Here is a 19,727-nt window from a genome sequence, read left to right as displayed (position 1 = left end):
GCCATCCACCCATGTTGCGAGGCATCTGTTGTCACAGTCTTGAGAAGCTAGACTAAGTCATCCAAATCTGGAATGCCCACCATCTTGTTTCCTACTTGTGCAATATCTATTGAAGTTAGGACAGTATTTTGTCTTATTACTAAAAACTTGCAACATTTCCAGATCAACCTTCAGTGTCAGCTTTTCCTGTGCAGAAGAGGAAAAGAGAATCTTGCCCCTTTGAGGTCTCTGATTCCTGTGATTCTGACATGGAGGAGCTGGTATACATGTCCCAAATATCTTACCACCTCAGCTATGGTTTAGAGACTGAGGCCACCCTGTTCTTTGCTTCACCATTTCGTGGTGCCTTCATTGGGATGAAGAATCATTTTAAATGGGAATCTAAACAGCTCTTTACTGTCTAGAAGAGATGCAGATAGCTTCTGGGGTTACCAGTGCCAAAACTATTATTTATTTATTTAACATTTGTTACCAGGAGTGTCCAGCTGGGCCAAGAGCCCAATTTCAGAGGAGGCCCAGAGAGAAAAGCTCCATTATACAATAAAATTATATAAAAAAATCACTTATACTAGTATTAGTTACAAAAGCAACAAAATTAAAATATATAAAGTTCCAGTAAATGTTAACATAAATGATGAAAGAAAAAGAAATGCAGATACAAACAATGGTAATTTGAATAGGCATGTATGAAATCACAAAGGAGATTGTGCACAGAGCAGAGTGTTTCATCTATATAATACTTAATTAAATTGCATTATATGTAAATATGTGTAGTGTAAAGAAAAAGGACTGGATTACAATGATGGAAAAAAGGAACAGTGTGGTGCTATAGATATCAAAGTATGGTCATCCTGGGGTTGTGCAGCCACTTATTGGTTAGGTGTACCTTAAGGAGCAGTTTAAATTTGGATGAGTTAGCAGTATTTAGTATGTGCTAGTAAATGGAGTTCCAGGTCCTGAATATTTGGCTAGAGAACAGAGTCTCTGAAACTATTGTCTGCTTTAGTGACTTTCAGTAGTAGTTTGCCGGATGAACGCAGGGATCAACAGAGTAAGTTTGAACTAAGTTTTTGAGTGCAAGACAGTTGTCTTGTTGGTGAATAATGGTGTGGGCAATAGTAAGATGGTTAAAGGATAGAAGATTTGGTAGTTTGATCCATTGTAGTTGGTGAAGAGCACAGTAGTGATGTGATCTGTAATAGTGGTTTGTACCAAATCTGGTGATTTTATTGTAGCATGCTTCTAATTTGTTTAGATCTGATTTTGTAAGATTTATGAAAATGGGAGAAGTGTAAAGAAGGAAGGCGAGTAGATGTGTCCTGGCTATAGTATATCTGGTGGTGTAAGGAATGGATTGGCTCAATACTGTGAGCCAAGTTTGACCTTTTTAATAGATAGGGCTAAGTGTCTGTCGAATTTTAGGGAGTTGTTGATTCTGATGCCTAGAGGTTTGGTGTGATCAGCAGGTTCAGTTTTGGTATATAATAGAGGAGTAGATGGTAAAAGGGGGAGTTGATCAGATTTGTTATTTGAGAAGAACATTAGTTTGTTTTGTTTGGGTTGAGTGTAAGTTGGTTATCATAGATATATTGTTCTGTCTATAAAAGATTTTTGGGTTCTTTCTAGGAACTCAGGAAGGGAGGGAACTGAGCAAATGAGGGAGAAGTCATCTGCATATTGTACGATGGTGGTTAGGTGGGTGGTGGTACAGAATTTGTTGGTGAAAATGTTGACCAAGAATTGAGCCTTGTGGGACACCAACTGAGACTGGTAATAGAGTTGAGATCTCATTTTGCCACTTGACTGCTTGTTGGCATTCAGACAAGTAGTTGTAAAACCATGAGAGGGCTGGTAGGGAGAGGTTTAAGGAGGCTAGTCCGTTGAGTAGTTTTTGATGAAATACTGTATCAAAAGCCTTAGACATGTCAAGGAATATGGATAATACGAATTTGTCATTATTTCTGAGCTAGTTGATGGTGTCTGTAAAGCTTATTAGAGCAGTTGTGGTACTGTATTTTGCTCTCAAACCATGTTGGGAATTGAAAGAAGGCTGTTTAACAGGTAGGGCAGGAGTTATGAGTGTATACATTTTTTGAGAATTTTGGCTGGGGGGGTATAGCAATTAATCTATAGTTTGAGAACTCTGTTGAGGAGCCTCCTTTATGCAAAGAGATGACATAGGAGATTTTCCAAAGCTTGGGGATATATTGCTTAGAAATGGAACAGTTAATTACTAGAGAGACTGGTTACGAGACTGTGTCTGCTGCCAGTCTAAGAAATTCATTAGGCAGTAGGTCAGCAATGAGTGATGTAGGTTTTAGTTTGTATAGAAGTTTTTTATGGTATTAGTTTGTATTGGTCTAATTTACTCTATAGCTCACTGAATGCTTATTACTTTTACTTTTTGTACAATAACTTGAAATACAAGCTACATTCTGTGAAATGGACAAAATGGTCTCTAGTCTACCACTGCTTAAGGCCTCCAAGTGCAATATCCACTATGCTATACTAAGTGCTGCTATAGCTAGACATACAAAATTGTAATTATGTCCTAGTGTCATGTTAATGTCATATATATAGTCTGTAGTTCTGCTTTTTTGTTAATGTCATATATAGAGTCTGTAGTTCTGTTTTTATATTTATATATATATATATATATATATATATATATATATATATATATATATATATTTTTTTTTTTTTTTTTGTATATGTGTTTTTGGTCTGCACATTGAGCTCTAAGCAGCAAAAGTTAGTTTAGTCTGCACTCGTGTGTGGGTCTAAATGACAATAAAGTTTATTTTGACTTTGAAAAAGAATTGAGGTGAGAAGTAGAAACAATGGGAACAACTAATGGAGTATTTATGTCATGGAGTATTTATGTCATTTTTTACTAGGGCCAGAATGAAGTTGAAGTGTGAGTTAAATTGGGCAACTAAGGAGGTAGTGATTGGGGTTGAACAGTGTCTTGGGTTTAAGAGTTGTTTTATGGGTCCCCAAATGTTTGAGGGTTGTTGTGATGTTTTTGTTGGATTGTTGTATGGTATAATTTTTTTATTTTTGATTTGTGTTTTTGGCTAAGCTTCTTAACTGTCGATAATCTAAAAGGGAAGTTTGGCTTTTGGTTTCTTGATAGTGTGCCCAAGCTTTATCTCATTATTTCATTAGTAGTTTGGTGCCTTTTGTTAGCCATGGAATTGGTTTTGATTTTACTCATATTTTCCTAAGGGATGCCAGACTGTTTAAGATGTCAAGGAATTCATTATTGAAGTATTGGACTGAAGAATCTAAGTTGAGGTGTTTTAGAGGGGTCCAGTCACATAGGAGGGAATTGAAGATTTCAGGGGAGAAATGTATTTTGTTGTTGATACGTTTATATGTGATGTTTTTAGGAGGGCATATTCTGTGCTTAAGGAGATAGGTGGGCATATGGTCACTAAGAATGTCTGGGAGGCAGCCAGTGTGGTGACATGTCAAATCTAGGATGGAATGCTTGTTACTATGTTTGTCAGTTCTGGTTGGGGAGTGGATTACTTGAGAGAAACCGTAGAGGTTAATAAAGGTGGTTGTATTATCAAAGCAGCAGGTGAACCAATCCAAGTTGAAATCTTCTATTATAATTAATACATGGTTAAATGTGGATGCAGCCCAACAAAGAAGGTTTTCAATTATGGAGGTGTTATTACCGGGGGGATGTATGGTGCAATAATGACAATGCTTTTATGAGGGTTTAGCTGGAGGCAGGAGACTAATATTTCTGAATTTGTAAGATCTGTGGTGGTTGTTTTCTGTGTGTTCTAGCTTAAGTGTGCCTCTGTACATAATGGCTATGCCGCCACTATGCTTATGGGACCTGTCAAGTCTGTGGATATTGAATCCTTGGGTTATAATTTCACTATCTTTAATATGGGGTTTTAGCCAGGTTTTGGTTAGTACTGCTATATGTGGGGAGTATAGGGTGAGGGTAGCATGAAATTCATGGACATTGTTTAGACTGCTCCTTAGATTCATGTTTATAATTAGAAGGTCCTTAAGTAGAGATAATTATAATTGAAATAGTTGTGAGAGTTTGGGTAGTTGTGTAGTGTATTTTCATAATAGATATGAAGTTACTTGTGTGTGAGTGTATTTAACTGAAAAAAAGTTCTGTGTAGGAGTTATTATATAGGTGTGGCGGTATTACAATTTTTGTGGAACTGGTGTTTGTTGTGGTGCTGATTGGTTTTGTTGGAAAGTATATATATATATATATATATATATATATATATATATATATATATATATATATATAGATATATATATATAAAACATGCTGTTTGTGGAAGCAGGTACTAAGGTAGATTGTAATGAGTAGGCTATGTAGTGATGTGTGTATGAGTAACATTGTTGCTGTGCTATGGGTAGAGAGATATATGTCTGTGTGAGAGGGGAGGGACAAGTTAATGGATGAGGAAGTTTCTATACAGAAGGGTTAATCTATTACACTATTGTATGATGTTAGTCTTATTGAGATTGGAATTGGTGATTGGGTAGATTGGATGTTGTGATTATGTAGTATGATAAGAGGTATGTTTACCATTTAACTATACGTTTAGATGAAGTGCGGGTGGGTGGGAGTTGGGGTAGGATAGTTGAGTGGAGACAGCCTGAGTGGAACGAGGGCGAATGGAGCAGTAAGAGCCACAGCAGAAGAAAACTTCTCAAAAAACAAGTCTGTTATTGGGTAATTTTTCAGACTTTTCTTATAGTAGCATTATTTTCAGTGTAGAAATCTAGATGGCCTAATGGTTAGCTTTCACAGTTGCGCTTAACTTAAATTATTAACTGTGGATACTGGGCAGTGATTAGTACAAGGGAGGTTATATGGATAAGTTCACTACAGCACTTTTTATTTCTCCTTAACAACTTTCAGTACTTAATCGGGCTTGTCGCTGTTAATATATTGTCTCTCTTAACGTATCAGTTGCCCTGATCTTTCTCTAATATTGCAATAGTCAATATAGGCTGTGGGGAAGGAGGACTGAAATAAGATTAGCGGTAGAAACTATGCACCCCCCACAGTTGTGCAGAAGCCATGTCATGCCTCCATTCACCGAGGAGTTACAGTATGAATTTGGCAGTGCATCTCAGCCACATGGCTCTCAAACTCCACCTTTCAGGAAGCCTTTCACTTCTACAGGGTTTTGGATTCCTACAAGTTCCCATAAAAAGCCTGCTGTTAAACACACTGTGGTACATCTGGTTGCCAGCAAGTGGTCGAATGGGGTTCTGGTCAAGAATCTACTTTCCAGTGACATGGAAGGTAAAATATTCAACTTGATTGGGAAGGTTTATTCATCTGCTACCCTGGCCTTCAGAGACATAAACTGCTAAACACATGCAGAGGATATAAAAAATTTACACACCCCTGTTAAAATGCCAGGTTTTTGTGATATAAAAAAAAATGAGACCACAATAAATCATTTCAGAACGTTTCCCACCTTTAATGTGACCTATAACCTATACAATTCAATTGAAAAACAAACAAATCTGTTAGGGGAAAAAATATAAAAAAAATGTACAATAAGCTGGCTGCATAAGTGTGCACACCATTAAACTAATACTTTGTTGTGTGTGCTCACCCTTAAACTAATACTTTGTTGAAGCACCTTTTGATTTAATCACAGCATTCAGTCTTCTTGTATAGGAGTCTGTTAGCATGGCACATCTTGACTTGGCAATATTTGCCCACTCTTCCTTGCAGAAGCACTCCAAATCTGTCAGATTGTGAGGGCATCTCTTGTGCACAGCCCTCTTCAGAACGCCCCACAGAATTTCTATAGGATATAGGTCTAGGCTCTGGCTGGGTCATTCCAAAACTATAATTTTCTTCTGGTGAAGCCATTCTTTTTTGATTTGGATGTATGCTTGTGGTCATTGTCGTGTTGAAAGGTGAAATTCCTCTTCGACTTCAACTTTCTAGCAGATGCCCGAAGATTTTGGGCTAAAAGTGACTGGTATTTGGAACTGTCCATAATTCTGTCCACCTTGACTAAAGCCCCAGTTCCAGCTGAAGAAAAGCAACCCCAAAGCATGATACTGCCAACAGCATGCTTCACCATGGGGATGGTGTTCTTTTGGTGATGCGAAGTCTTGTTTTTGTGCCAAGTGTACCTTTTGGAATTGTGGCCAAAAAGTTCAGCCCTGGTCATCAGACCATAGCACATTTTCCCACGTGCTTTTGGGAGACTTGATATATTGTTTTGCAAATTTTAGCCGGGCCTGGATGTTTTTCTGTGTAAGAAAAGGCTTCCGTCTTGCAACCCTACCCCATAATCCAGAAATATGGAGAATATGGGAGGTTGTTGTCACATGTTGCACACAACCAGTACTTGCCAGAAATTCCTGCAGCTCCTTCAATATTACTGAAGGTCTCTTGGCAGCCTCCCTGACCAGTTTTCGTCTTGCCTTTTCATCAATTTTGGAGGGACATCCAGTTCTTTGCAAAGTCACTATTGTCCCATAGTTTCTCCACTTTTTGATGACTGTCTTCACTGTGTCCCGTGGTATATCCAGTGCTGTGAAAAATTTTTTGTACCCTTCTCCTGACTGATACCTTTCAACAATGAGATCCCTTTGATGCTTTGTAAGCTGTCTGTGAACCATGGCTTTTGCTGTTTCAGGCAACTGAGTAAATGTCAGGAAAATCCTACTAGGACAACTTAACTTTATTTGTGGTTAATCAGTCTCGTTAATTGATGGCAGGTGTGTACCCAAGAAGACTGAATGGTGTAATTAAATCAAAATGTGCTTCGACAAAGTATTAGTTTAAAGGTGTGCACACTTATGCAACCGGTGTATTGTATGTTTTTTATTTTTTATATTTTTTCACCTAACAGACTTGCTTGTTTTTCAATCGAATTGTACAGGTTATAGGTCACATTAAAGGTGGGAAATGTTTTGAAATGATTTATTGTGGTCTTATTTTTCTATATCACAAAAACCTGGCATTTAACAGGGGTGTGTAAACTTTTTATATTCACTTGTTTCACTCCCCTGCACCACAGTACAGCCACAGCTACCTCAGTAAGATTGAGGCCTTTTCACTAAAGACATGAAAAAGTAAACAGCCAAAATGCAGGAGTGGTTGATTTAAAAAAATGGCAAGTTAATCAGAAGGGGAAGTATGTGGGCCCTCAGGGTCAAGAATCAGACAGCAGATAGAACTCATCCTTGTATCTCCCTCCGCTATCAACAAAATCCTACCACAGGCCATTCCACCTCCCAATCCTTCTTCTTCCCCCACATCACCACCCAAAGACTTTGAGGCAGCCATGCCCTCTTTGCAAAAAGAGTATAAAAGCATTACATAAGATCAATAAATGTTCTTCGTGCTTCACTGTTGCAGTCATCACACTTGGGTTATCCCTGCCAGGGTAGCCCTTAGCCGGCCTGAATACCAGAGACTTAATATTTCTGCATCAGTTGCTGTCGCTTGAGAAATTACATCAGGTCATCATTGGTATAAAGGAAGGCAGCCAACACCATTACATCAGTCTTTCTTGCTGTGGAGCCCAAAGCAGAAGCAGTTCGCACGAGTGCCTTTCAGCCGCTACCTGAGTTTCATTTCCGAATTGAAGTTGAAGTCTTCGAAAGCTAAGTACCCCGTTGGGGATCCTTTTTTCTTGCACTAACCAATCTCAGAAAAAGTTAATAATTGTCTCGCCTGTGGAAAGAAAATACCACACCGGGACTTCCACTCTTACTGCGTCACTTGTCTAGGCCCAGACAACGACGTCCCTCTTTGTCGGTTCTGTGCTTTGTTTAACGCCAGAACTATTAGTCGTCGGGCCTTTAGTGTAGCCAGATATTTCCAATTACAGTCCTCGAATTCCGTTATGGCTTTGGTAAGCCATCCGACAGCAGATCTTCCGAAAAAACATAAAGATAAAGACAGAAACAAACCGCACAGGACCAGACCTTCCTATGACACTACCACCAAGCTGGTCATCAGTCCTCCGGAACTCAGTGAGGCCCTTGCGCAGCCCCAGAAGCCTGCTTCAGTTAATTCACAGGCCACTACTGACACCCTTTCAGAGTCCAGTATGCCACAGAACTTTTCTTCGTCTAAGGATCCTGTGGTCATGTCTACCTTGGATGGGTCTGGAGCCGCTGTGCAGGCACTGACTTCTGAAGAAATCCTTCGCAGCACCGAATCCAGACATAAACAGACGCCTTCTTTCATGGCTACCTTTCTTTCTAAAACAACAGAGTTCCTTAGACCCAGGCCTCAAACTGCCCCCAAGAAAGTGACTAGCACCTGCTCCCTTGCTCAGTCACAAATGCTTAAAATGGCAGAGGACCTTATCATGCTGATTCGGGGAAGCAATGCCACTGCCCCAAAAAGAAAAAAAGAGATCTGTCTCCAGTAGTTTTGTTTGAGCAAGAGTCAGATGAATCCGAGGCATCTGACTATGAAGACATGCAGCCCCTCTCTACATATGAGGGTTCCGATGCAGAGGAATCTATTCCTTCAGCCTCTCCACCCAGAGGATTTTTCCTTTGGGGAAACCCTGCATACCTTAAGGGAGCATTTCAGATGGGAGAGGCAAGTCTACCCACAGTCTAAAAGGAGACTCAGAGAGTTGCTGGACCTTCCACAGCACAGGCTCTTAGCCATCCCCCCAGTCCTAGATGTGGTGGATGATGTCTTCCTTGAATCCAGTTTGACTCCAGATGCCCTCCCTTCTGCTCCCAGAAAACCAGACAGGTACTACAGAGTCCCTGACTCTCACAGATATCTTTTTAAAAACCCAACAGTGGACCCTGAGGTCATTACTCAATGCCCAAAAGAGGTTAAAGCTACTTCAGCTAAGAATCCCACCCCCTCAGACAGGGATTCCAGAGCACTGGACAGATAGGGTAAAAAAGTATACACCTCAGCTACTCTTGCTATCAGGGCACTAAATTGTCAGTTCCATATGCTTAAATATCAGCAACATACCTTGGAACTCCTTAAACAAAAAAAATCCTCCTTTCCTGCATGGGCAGAATCTAAAGATTTTCAGGAGTTAATGCACTCTGCTGATCAAGTAAGTAAACACACTGTGCACTGTGGTTTTGATTCCCTAGTAGCTTCTTGCAGGGCAGCAGTCACTGGATCTATCGTTAGAAGACATGCATGGCTTAAGGAACAACCCCTGTCAGACCATATCAAATCACAGTTGTTGGATGCACCCTTGCACAAAGATAACTTATTTGGTACTAAAGCAGAAGAGGTGTTAAAATAGATGGAGGAAAAAACAAAATCTATGCAGACTGTTAAAGATTTCTTACAGGTACAGCCCCCTAGGTTCAGCAGGCAAATTCCTTCCAAGCAATGGTCCTTTCCTGCACCTAGTAAATAGGGCCATCCTAGGCCCCTTGGAAACAGACCTCCAAGACAGCAGTCCTAGGGGTTGCAGAGATCTAAGCAGTGGACTGCCTCCACTTCTAAACCAGGGAGTTCTAAGCCACCTCCTTATGGTAAGAACTCACAATGACTCACCCCCTCCCGACCTCGCCTCTGTCCACCATCACATACCCTTAGGAGGAAAACCCTCCTTTCACTCAAGCACCTGGGCCACCATTTCCAAGGACCAATGGTTTCTGAACATTGCATCTCAGGGGTACAAATTTTCCTTCCAACCCCAAAAGGGTTCCCAGATCTACCACCAAATCAGTGGGCAGAGGCTCAAAAGCAAGTCCATACCCTCCTTTTTTTGGGAGCCGTAGAACACATTCCTGCAGAGCAGGTAGGCCGAGGCTTCTACTCCAGACTTTTTCTGGTACCCAGAAAAGAGGGCGCCTGGTGCCCCATCCTCATTCTATCCATTCTAAACATCTTTTTGGTGATTCTCAAAATTCAAAATACTCACCTTCCAGCAGCTGCTACCCATGCTATCCAAGGATGCTTGGCTAGCCATCGTGGACCTAAAAGAGGCCTACCTCCACATTCCCATCAGGGAGTCCTGCAGAAAATATCTTCGCTTCAAGGCAGGATCTCAGGACTTTGTTGTCTGCGCTTCCCTTTGGCTTATCTACTGCTCCCAGAGTTTTCACAAAATGCCTGGCTCTGGCTATTGCTTTTTGCAAACAAAAATTTACCCCTACTTAGACGACTGCCTTATTCAGGCAGACAGCCAGGAAAAGCTGCTCAAAGATCTGACCTTTGTAAAGGACCTACTAACCTCCTTAGGGTAAACAATCAACAAAAAGAAATCCAAACAGGTACTCACCAAAAGGATAATCTTCCTGGGAGCAAGTCTGGACACAGCATCCCAGATGACAAGCCTAACACCAGTGAAACAAAGCTTTCTATCAGCTTACTTCTCTCAACTGGCCACCAGGCTCCAGCTTTCTGCAAGGGAAATCATACAAGCCATGGGGTTCATGGCATCTTGCATACTCCTTATTCCATACGCCAGACTGAGTATGAGGAAACTTCAGTGGTACCTAAAGAGCCTTTGGTGTCAACATCTGGAAACTCTTTTACCTATTATTCCTTGCCTGAGGAAGGATTTTCTTTGGTGGGCAACAGCCTGCTACCACAACAAGGGACTGCCCTTCTCCCCACATCCCGCCACCCAGGCCCTCACCATGGATGCATCAGACTATGCTTGGGGCACACACCTGAATGGCAGGTGCATACAGGGCCAATGGAACCCCCACCATCTCCCCCTGCACATCAATCTAAAAAAGATGATATCTGTGCAGCAGGCCTTGATAGCTTTCAAACCCCTTCTCTTTCCAGGGGTTCTCATAATCAAAACAGACAGCATCACAGTGATGTGGTACATCAGCAAGCAGGTAGGGACTCGCTCCTACCCACTGTGCAGGCTGGCCATGATCCTTTGGTTCACAGCCTTTTCCATGCAGACCTGTTAGCACAATACCTGCCAGGCTCCCTCAACTCCTGGCAGACCAATTAAGCAGAAAACATTTGGATCCCCACAAGTGGCAGCTCAACAGAAACACCTTCTTAATAATAACTTAGAAATGGGGAACCCCGGAGGTCGACCTCTTAGCCTCCCACACCAACCATCAGCTCAGCAAATTCTGCACTAGGGAGCATCACTGCATGGCATGGAATGTGGATGCCCCGTCCTTCCCCCTGGGTAAACGTCTCTGTGTATGCCTTTCCTCCCCTACCTCTCATTCCCAAGGTACTGATCAAAATAAGGGAGGAAAAACCAACGACAATTCTCATAGCTCCAGACTGGCCCAGACAGCACTGGTACTCCTTGCTGCGCAGCCTGTCCCCACTGCCCCCATGGAATCTTCCTCAGATTCCCAACATCCTAACCCAGAGGGAAGGGGAATTCATGCACCACCAATTGCAGACACTCAATTTGGCAGCTTGGTCTATACCCTGACCCTTGACCATTCTGCCATCCTCATTAAACTGGTTCTGAATGTTATCCGAGAGGCCAGATGCCCTAGCACCATAAAATCTTATGCAGATAAATGGAACAGGTTCTGCACCTGGATCCAGGCTAAGGGGGCCAATACGGCACAGCCCTCCATCGCTCTCATCCTGGATTACTTAGCTGACCTACTACACAGTGGTCTCTCTTTCTCCTCTACACAAATTCATGCCTCTGCTATTTCAGCTAATTTTCCCACTGAGCAGCCTCTTTTTTTCTCACCCTTCGATCAAACAGTTCCCCAGAGGGGCTAACAACTTGAGGCCCCCCAGAAGGGCACAGACTCCAGCTTGGGACCTTAACTTTGTCTTGGAAAAGCTCACCCTACCTCCTTTCGAACCAGCTTCTTCTGCAGAGCTAAAAATTCTCTCCTGGAAGACAGCCTTCCTCCTGGCCATCACTTCAGCCAGAAGAGTCTCTGAGCTGCAAGGACTCATGGCAGTGGAACCCTTCATCATTTTCCATGCAGACAGGATATCCCTCAGAACTAATCCATCCTTCATGCCTAAGTGGTATCCAGTGTGGCTCTCAACCATTCCATCCATTTGCCCACCTTCTTTCCTAACCCTCAAAACAAGGGGAAAAGGATTATTCACTCTTTATATGTGCACTGACAGCTCAGATACTATCTAGACAGGACTAAGCCCTTCAGAAAAACCGATCAACTGCTAGTTAGCTTTGCTTCAGGGGCAGAGGGCAAAGCCATCTCCAAGCAAACCATTTCCAAATGGATAGCACACTGCATCAATTTCTGCTACAAACAGCATGGCAAGCCTCCCACCAAGGGGGTCAGGACACACTCCACCAGAGCAGCCTCCACCTCTGCAGCTTTCCTCAGAGGAGTCCTGGAGGCTGCCACCTGGCCATCTGTTCACAACTTTACCAAACATTACCACCTGCCTCTCTTTTCCAAATCCAGGGCAGGTTTTGCCTCTGCAGTCTTTTAGGGCATGCTAGCCAGCTCTTAGCTTCCTTGACTGCCTCCACCCATTTCCTCAGCTTTGGGAACCTACCCAAATCTGATGACTGCAACAGTGAAAACAAAGGAACATAGTACGGTTGTGTACATTTGCCATAAATGTAGATGTTCGAGTGTCTTCACTGTTGCAGTCCTGGTTTCCCTCCTTCCCCCTTTTTTATTTTTATTACCTTTCTTCCTTGTTCCCCTTTTCATTACAAAGGACATATTGGTATTTATTTTCCACTGGTGGGGTTATGCCACCACAGACTGGCCTTCTATTTTGGGGGCTCCTGACCGGTTAGGGCAAGAAAAACTGATGTAATGGCTTCGGCTGCCTTCTTTTATACCACTGACGACCTGACATCAGTCCTCAAGCGACAGCAACTGACGCATAAATATTGTCTCTGGTATTCAGGCCGGCCGAGGGCTACCTTTGCAGGGATGACCCAAATGTGATGACTGCAACAGTGAAGACACTTGAACATCTGCATTTATGGTAAGTGTACACAACTGTGCTTTCTTGCAAATTTTGGCTCTGAAATACAGGTTTCAGTTCATAAAATAAAGCGTTTAGGTATCGTATAAATTCCAGAGGAACTAAGGCATTTATTATGCTGCAAGATATTTTTGTTTCAGTGTACCATAGATAGACTCCCAAAATCACAACAAAGCACAGGATTTTACTTAAGGCTGTTCTTAAGACATGGCATGGAAGACCCATCATACACTTGTCCAGATTAAAAAACTTTCTAAAAGTACCAACATTTAGGGTGTTAACCTACCAAGCCATTCTACCTGTTTTCTTTCCTCAAGCCTTTGTGGTCATCCTGGACCTGAAAGATACTTTCACATACATCTAACTAGGGGGTAGAGATGTTACCTAAGACTTAAAACAAGATTGTCCCTTCCTATTTACTTCCTTGTCCTTTGGTGTATCTGTTATACTCAAGAGTATTCAAAATGTGTCTGTTTCCAGTAGTTGCCTTCTGCAGGACCAACAGCACTCACATTTACCTCTCTCTAGAGGGTTCCTATTAAATGATCGAAGACGCATTCTTTTGAATGTGTCTTGATCGAACTCGAAAGCATGAAAAGGCAGAATAGCGAAACTGCATATAAGTGAATTCTTTCCCTGGGAAAGAAATTGCTTGGCCACTTCCATTACTTTGCCATTTTCGTCACTGTAGTGCAATCTCGGAGTTGGTATATTTAAGTAAGGGGTTGTGTGGGGATGAAGCCCCCCCCCCACTTTATGTAATGTTTTACATTTTTTTTTTATGGATCACTGTTCTAAGCATTCGAGATTGTAAGCTTTCGCTTACATGGTTACATGGGTTTGATAAATCATTGTTCGCTTTTTTAAGCGTTCGATGATTTAACATAGACCCTCTCTAGATTGCTGCCTAATTCAGGCATCAACCCTACAAGAGGTGCAGAGGGCACTACAATTCTTCCTGGCCTGTTTACAAAACATATAACTCTTTTTGAATCTAGCAAATGAATGCTACCTAGAAGAAACCTCTTGTTCTTGAGAGGCTATCAGGACAACATTCACCACAGGACCTTTATCCCTCAAAATAAGCACTGTTCCTGACCAAGTATGCCATATCTGTGTCACAAAAGACCAGAAAACAGCAGTTGAGTGTCTCGAAACACTAGGTTCATGGCCATGTCACTTCTGATGTTTCACCTAACAAAACTGCAAGTGAGGTAACTCTAGTGGTACAGAAACAGAAGGTACCACATGCCCAGTCTTTACATCAATTCAACCCTGTCCTGTATCACAGTAGAGCTTTCATGGTGGAAGGTGAACTTCAGTCAGAGATCCTATTTAGATTAGTCTGAGAAATCCAGATGTTTACAGCAGATTCTTCAGGCATCACTTGTGAGGCCTACTCAGGGATCTAAGGCTCTAGGAAGTCTGGGGCAAAGTACAGGGTAGAAAACACCTCAGTGAAAAGGAAGTAATAGTATTAATATTAACCATAAAGGCCTTCATACTCATTTGGAAAGCAAAAATCATTTACATCCTCACAGACAGCACCATAGTGATGAGGTATAGCAGCAATATAGGAAGATATGTGATCATACCTCTTTTGCAGGTTGGCTATGGAAAAATTGATCCAGCCTAGGAGTCAAGAATGACTCTCAGAGCATCTTAACATCCCTTCTCAGGAAAACGTCTTCAAAGACCATCTCAGCAGTATAGAGGCAGACACCCACCAATGGATGCTCCACATGAATGCCTTTCTGGATCTGGTCCATAGGTTGGTGTGCCCAAAATTGTTCTCTTTGCTTCTCAAGATAGCAGTCTGTGCTGTAGGGTACCAGATCAAGATGTCTGCATGTGTAACAGATGCCTTGTCCATCAGGTGGACAGGTCTGTTCTTGTATTCTTGTCCTCCAGTCCCTCTTCTTTGCAGATTATTTCAAAAGGTAATGGAAGACGGGACAAAATTTCTACTCATAACCCCTTTTATCCAAGACAGCAATGGTTTTCCTTCCTACTCAGCATGGTAAGAACAGATCCTTTGCTGTTGGCTCGGTGTGTGCACTCCTTGGCCCATATTAATGGCTCTCTCATACACGCCAAATGTGAGACCTCTAAAGCTGACAGAATGGTTGACTTAACTTACATTCCCTTTTGACCAGTCATTCTGAAACTGTGGTCTGTGGACCCCTGGGGGTCAGTATGATAATTTTTAGGGGTCCTTGAGATCAAGGCTTCACCCATCTAGATGCTGCACTTCTGTAGCATCCCAATGACTGACCTTGCTTGTGTATTAAAAAAAAGAAAAGAAAGAAAAGAAAAGAAAAACTAATTTCACTCTACACAGTTCACCCTTAATTAAAAAAAAGAAAACAGAGAGACTTCCATGTGTGCGCCTGAGCAGCTTAATTTCAGCTTTCGCTGCTAAGCAGCTGCTTGCCTTGAGTTGTAAAAAACAACAAAAAATTAGTAATAACTTCTGCATTTGTGGCTGACACTGAGCAGCTGCTTGCTTGCCTTGTGTTTTCTGTGTTGAAACTTAGAGGGAAATCTGTCCCCCCCCCATGTTTTATTTGGGACACTTACAGACTGTAACTAGTATTGGATTATACTCATATATAGTTCTCCTACCTAAACTACTGGACATGTGAATAATTAAGTGAGTGGGCCATTGATTGTTTTCAGAGGAAAAAAATAAATAAAAATGGGGAAGAAAGTAATATGCATTTCAGAAATAGTCCATGTCACCCATCTCCTTGGTCCTCTGACTAACAACAGAAGAACTTACTATTTTTGTTGCACTTGTACAGTAGCAGTTTTAAATTCTATATTTAAAACTGGCACGTGTATTTTGGCAGCAATTTGAACAGTTATAAATTATGTAACTGCTTGTTAAATAGTTTTGTCTACATACAAAAAAAAAAAAAAAAAGCTGAGAGCTGGGAAAGAGTGCTTAAATGTACTTAAATAATTTTATCCATAAAGCATTTTACATTTATTATTGGAAAGTTTCCATAGTAGTATTATCAGCATGCTTTCCGTGCATTTTGGTGAAGACGAGAGTGGCATTGATTTTTCTTAACTGAGAGGTCCTCGGTTTATTTCTTTGACTTTGTTTACTGGAAAGTCCGATTGGGCCAGAATTGCCATTTTCAGTGGAGGCCCAGGGAGAACAGAACACTGTTCAAAGACCCTGAAGGTACTTTTTTTTTTCCCTTAAGCAAGGCTTGAATAAAAAGTGGTACATGCCCTCAACTGTCCTTATATTTGCCTCATATTTTTGGTCTCATAAAACTGTGTTTTTCTGGCAAGTCGTTGAAGACTAAAGTCAGAAAATGCAGATGTTTCAGCTTTAGAATTCATATCCTTTAGAAAATTCATACTAATGTAAAACATGTTCTATCAACTTTCTAAGTTTGTAAGAGCAAAATTTAATAGGTGTCCCTATTTTTGGGCCTTTATCCACCTCATTGTTTGTGGCTTTGTCTATATTTCTTGCTCTAAGTCAAAGAAATTGGGAGGTGTGGGGGTGTAAGAGGGAGGCGGGGGGTGTATGTGTGTGTCATACCACTCAACTGTAAAGATTTTCACAGAATGTCTAGATTTATGCCTTATATTTTTGGTCTGTTCATAGGTTCATAGGTAGGTACTAGGCTATCGGCCCAAGGGCTTACATAAGCCTCGCTAGCAAGGTTCCATAACTTAAGCCACCCAAAAAGTTATTTTCCTGTGCCATTGTCCAGCAGAGACACAGAAGTGATCCCCGGGGTGTATTTCCTATTTCCCATCCACTCATCAGGATTTTTCTTGAAGGGTGCTAATGAAGACCTTTGCTTGACATAGATAGGTAGCTTGTTCCAGAGTATAGGAAGTCTCTGAGACAGGAATCTATCCCTCCAGCATGTCCTGTTTATTCTGGTGACAAGGTTTAGGTCCCTAGAGCATGTAGGTCGGGGGGATTGGGATTTCCTTAGGTGTAGCATGTCCAACAGCTCTGGGTTTGACATAGCTTTATATGTTAGGCAGAGATCACCTCTGAGTAAGTGATATGCTACGGAGTAAAGCTGGAGTTTTTTGAGGCGGTCAGTGTAGGACATTTGTTTGAGGCCAGTAATCCTCTTTTTGAGGTACTTCTGTGGCCTTTCCAGCTGCTGCAGATGTCTTGTGAGGTACATTCCAAAAGGGGCATTGTACTCTATAATGAGTCTAATGAGTGATGAGTAGAGGGGAACAATGATCTCTTTTTTTCCTGGATGAGAACCCTTTTACGATGAGGTGTGCCACGTAGAAGGACTTCCTGACTACTGTGGCAATGTGACTATCAAAGGAGAGCTGTTATCACGCATTCGGTGTTAAGTAGATTGCTGCTTATGTGGTAGTTCATGGGTACAGAGTTTTTACCAAAGGGGATGAGACTGCACTTTTTGGCATTGAGCTTGAGGCCATGGCTCTGACACCAGGCATCTGTCTCAGTGAGGTCCTTCTGTAGGATGTCCACATCATTTGGGGACTTGACTATGGCTCCTAGTTTGCAGTAATCTGCGAACTTCATTAGCCAGAGGCCTTCTGTGTTAGCCTGTACTTCAGAGAAGTAAATACCAAACAGGAGAGGTCCACTTGTCACTGCTTTGAGGTCAGATTTAGAGTCTGCAACTTTTACAGTGTGGGTTCTGTCAGTGAGCCAGTTGGCAACCCATCTTGTGACATAGGGATTTATACCTAGTTTAGTGAGTTTAGCTATAATTTCAGAATGGGGGATGGTGTTGAAAGCCTTGGCGAGGTCAAGATAGGCTGTGTGAACCACCTTACCCTCATCCACGGCTTTGGTGACTGCCTCAAAGAAGACGATCAGGTTCAGGAGGCATGATCTACCTTTCACAAACCCAAACTGGGTGGGATCCAGAGTTTAGAGGTTACCAATGTCTTTGTTTGAGTTCCATGATGATACGTTCCATGGCCTTGCAGACCAGGCTCGTCAGGCTAATAGGTTAATAGTTCCCGGGATCAGTGGTGGCTCCCCCTTTGTGGAGTGGGATAACTGATGCTGTGCGCCATTCAGTGGGCACAAAGCCTGATGCAAGGCTATTATTGAACACGGTGCTTAAGTGGGGAGCCAGTTCGTGTAAAACGCAGCCTGGGATGTTGTCCAGATGCTGTGTTTTTGGCTTTAGAGAGGGTGCAACTTTTACCCTGCGTAATTGTGATTACAGGGACTCTCCATTCTTCCTGTATAGATATGGGCCCTGTAGGGGGTGAGAGGGGGGTAAAGGTAACACTGAACCGATCTGCCAGGATGTTGGCAATATCAGTTGGTTCTGCAATTTTCGTGCCTTTGTGCTGTAACTCAGAGCAGATCTGGGTGTTGGCATCTAGATTCGTGGCATAGCTGTAGAATGCTTTGTGGTTGTCCTTGTATTTAGTGGCGATTTTGTTTTTGTAGCTAGCTTTGGAGGATCTTATAAGGGATCTCAGCTTCTTCCTGAGGCTGACTGGGGAGCTACTCCACTCATGAGATTTTACTCTCTTTTGCAACAGTTTCTTCCTTCTGTTGTACAGTTTGTTTATGGCAGGGGACCACCAGATTGGCTTCCTTTTTTTGGAGGATAGCGTCTTGGTTCTGTTTGGGATAGCACGATCCATGCACTTGTGTAAGTGCTTATAGAGTGCATTTGTGTAGAATTCAGCAGTTTTAACTGTATTGTCCATCTACATGGGTGTCATGAAGTCCACCACTTTTGTCGTAAGAAGCATGAAGTTGGCTTTGGAGAAATGTTTTACTGTGGTTTCCTTAATGGGGGTGGGGGTGGGGGCAGGATGTGGATATCAAGGGTGATAAGCTTATGGTCGGATTGGACCAACGAGTAGTTGACTTCATGTGCGGAACACCGGTCACTCATATTGGTAATGACTAGGTCTAGGATATTGTTGCCCCTGGTGGGGGTGTGGATAAGTTGATCTAGGGCATTGGAGTTTATGAATTCCAGAAAGCGTTGAGCTAAGGAGTTGGTACATGAGTAGTTTTCCCAGTTAATGGTGGGGTAGTTGAAGTCACCCATTATTAGGGTGTTTGGTTGAACCCTAATATTTTCCAGTACATCAAGAAAGAGGAGGAATCCTGGGGCATGGTGGGGGATCTGTAGCAAGCTACAATTTGGATTGCAATTTTACCCAGAGTTAGTTGCACTTGGATAACCTCGGATGCATTATGCCGAGCATCTAGCCTGGAGGTGTGGATATCCTTAATGAATATGGACACACCTCCACCTTTGGTGTTTCGGTCCAGGTTACATGGCCAAAAAGTGTGGTATGAGTTATAGCCTGGTAGTACAGGGGTGCTCTCTGGAGCCTTGAACCAGGTCTCAGTCACTGCACAGATGTCGATGTTCTCCATTTTAAGGAGTGCCTCGAGTGAGTGCACTTTGAGATTTAGACTTCTAGCATTGAGTAACATTACCCTCAGTTTTTGCTTGCCTGTTCCTGTTGTGGTGGTGAATTTATTTGAACCCTGCCTAAAAAAGACACTATAGGGGCAGCAAGAGCCTTAGCCAGTATCTGCAGTCCCAGGGGCGACAGGTGCAGGGCATCTGTGGCAAAGCATTGTGGCCTGTCGACCTTGTCATCCCAAGCAGACAGATACTGGATCCCCTTAGAATGACACCAGAAGCTTAGCCAATTGTTGAAGTCAATCATTTTGTCCTTGTTCTGCTGTATCATTCTGGGTGTTCCTCATAAAATTTGTCTTTTGTCTTGACAAATCACTGGGAGGATGTAAGGATCAAAGATGTTCTTCGTGTTTCACTGTTGCAGTCATTAGATTTGGGTTATCTGCTTG

At 42.3% G+C, this 19,727-nt stretch overlaps 1 protein-coding gene across 1 annotated transcript in view; it reads left to right on the top strand.

Annotated features, from left to right (window-relative positions):
* The window catches only part of LOC122815515, a 487,439-nt gene that overhangs the window by 332,024 nt on the left and 135,688 nt on the right, over positions 1–19,727 (top strand). The window lies entirely within an intron of this gene.

This window comes from Protopterus annectens, chromosome 11.part0 (assembly GCF_019279795.1).
Source record: "Protopterus annectens isolate FY-2018-M chromosome 11.part0, PAN1.0, whole genome shotgun sequence".
Taxonomy (NCBI): domain Eukaryota; kingdom Metazoa; phylum Chordata; order Ceratodontiformes; family Protopteridae; genus Protopterus; species Protopterus annectens.
Note: the sequence above shows the minus strand (reverse complement) of the source record. Positions and strands in the feature narration are given on the sequence as shown.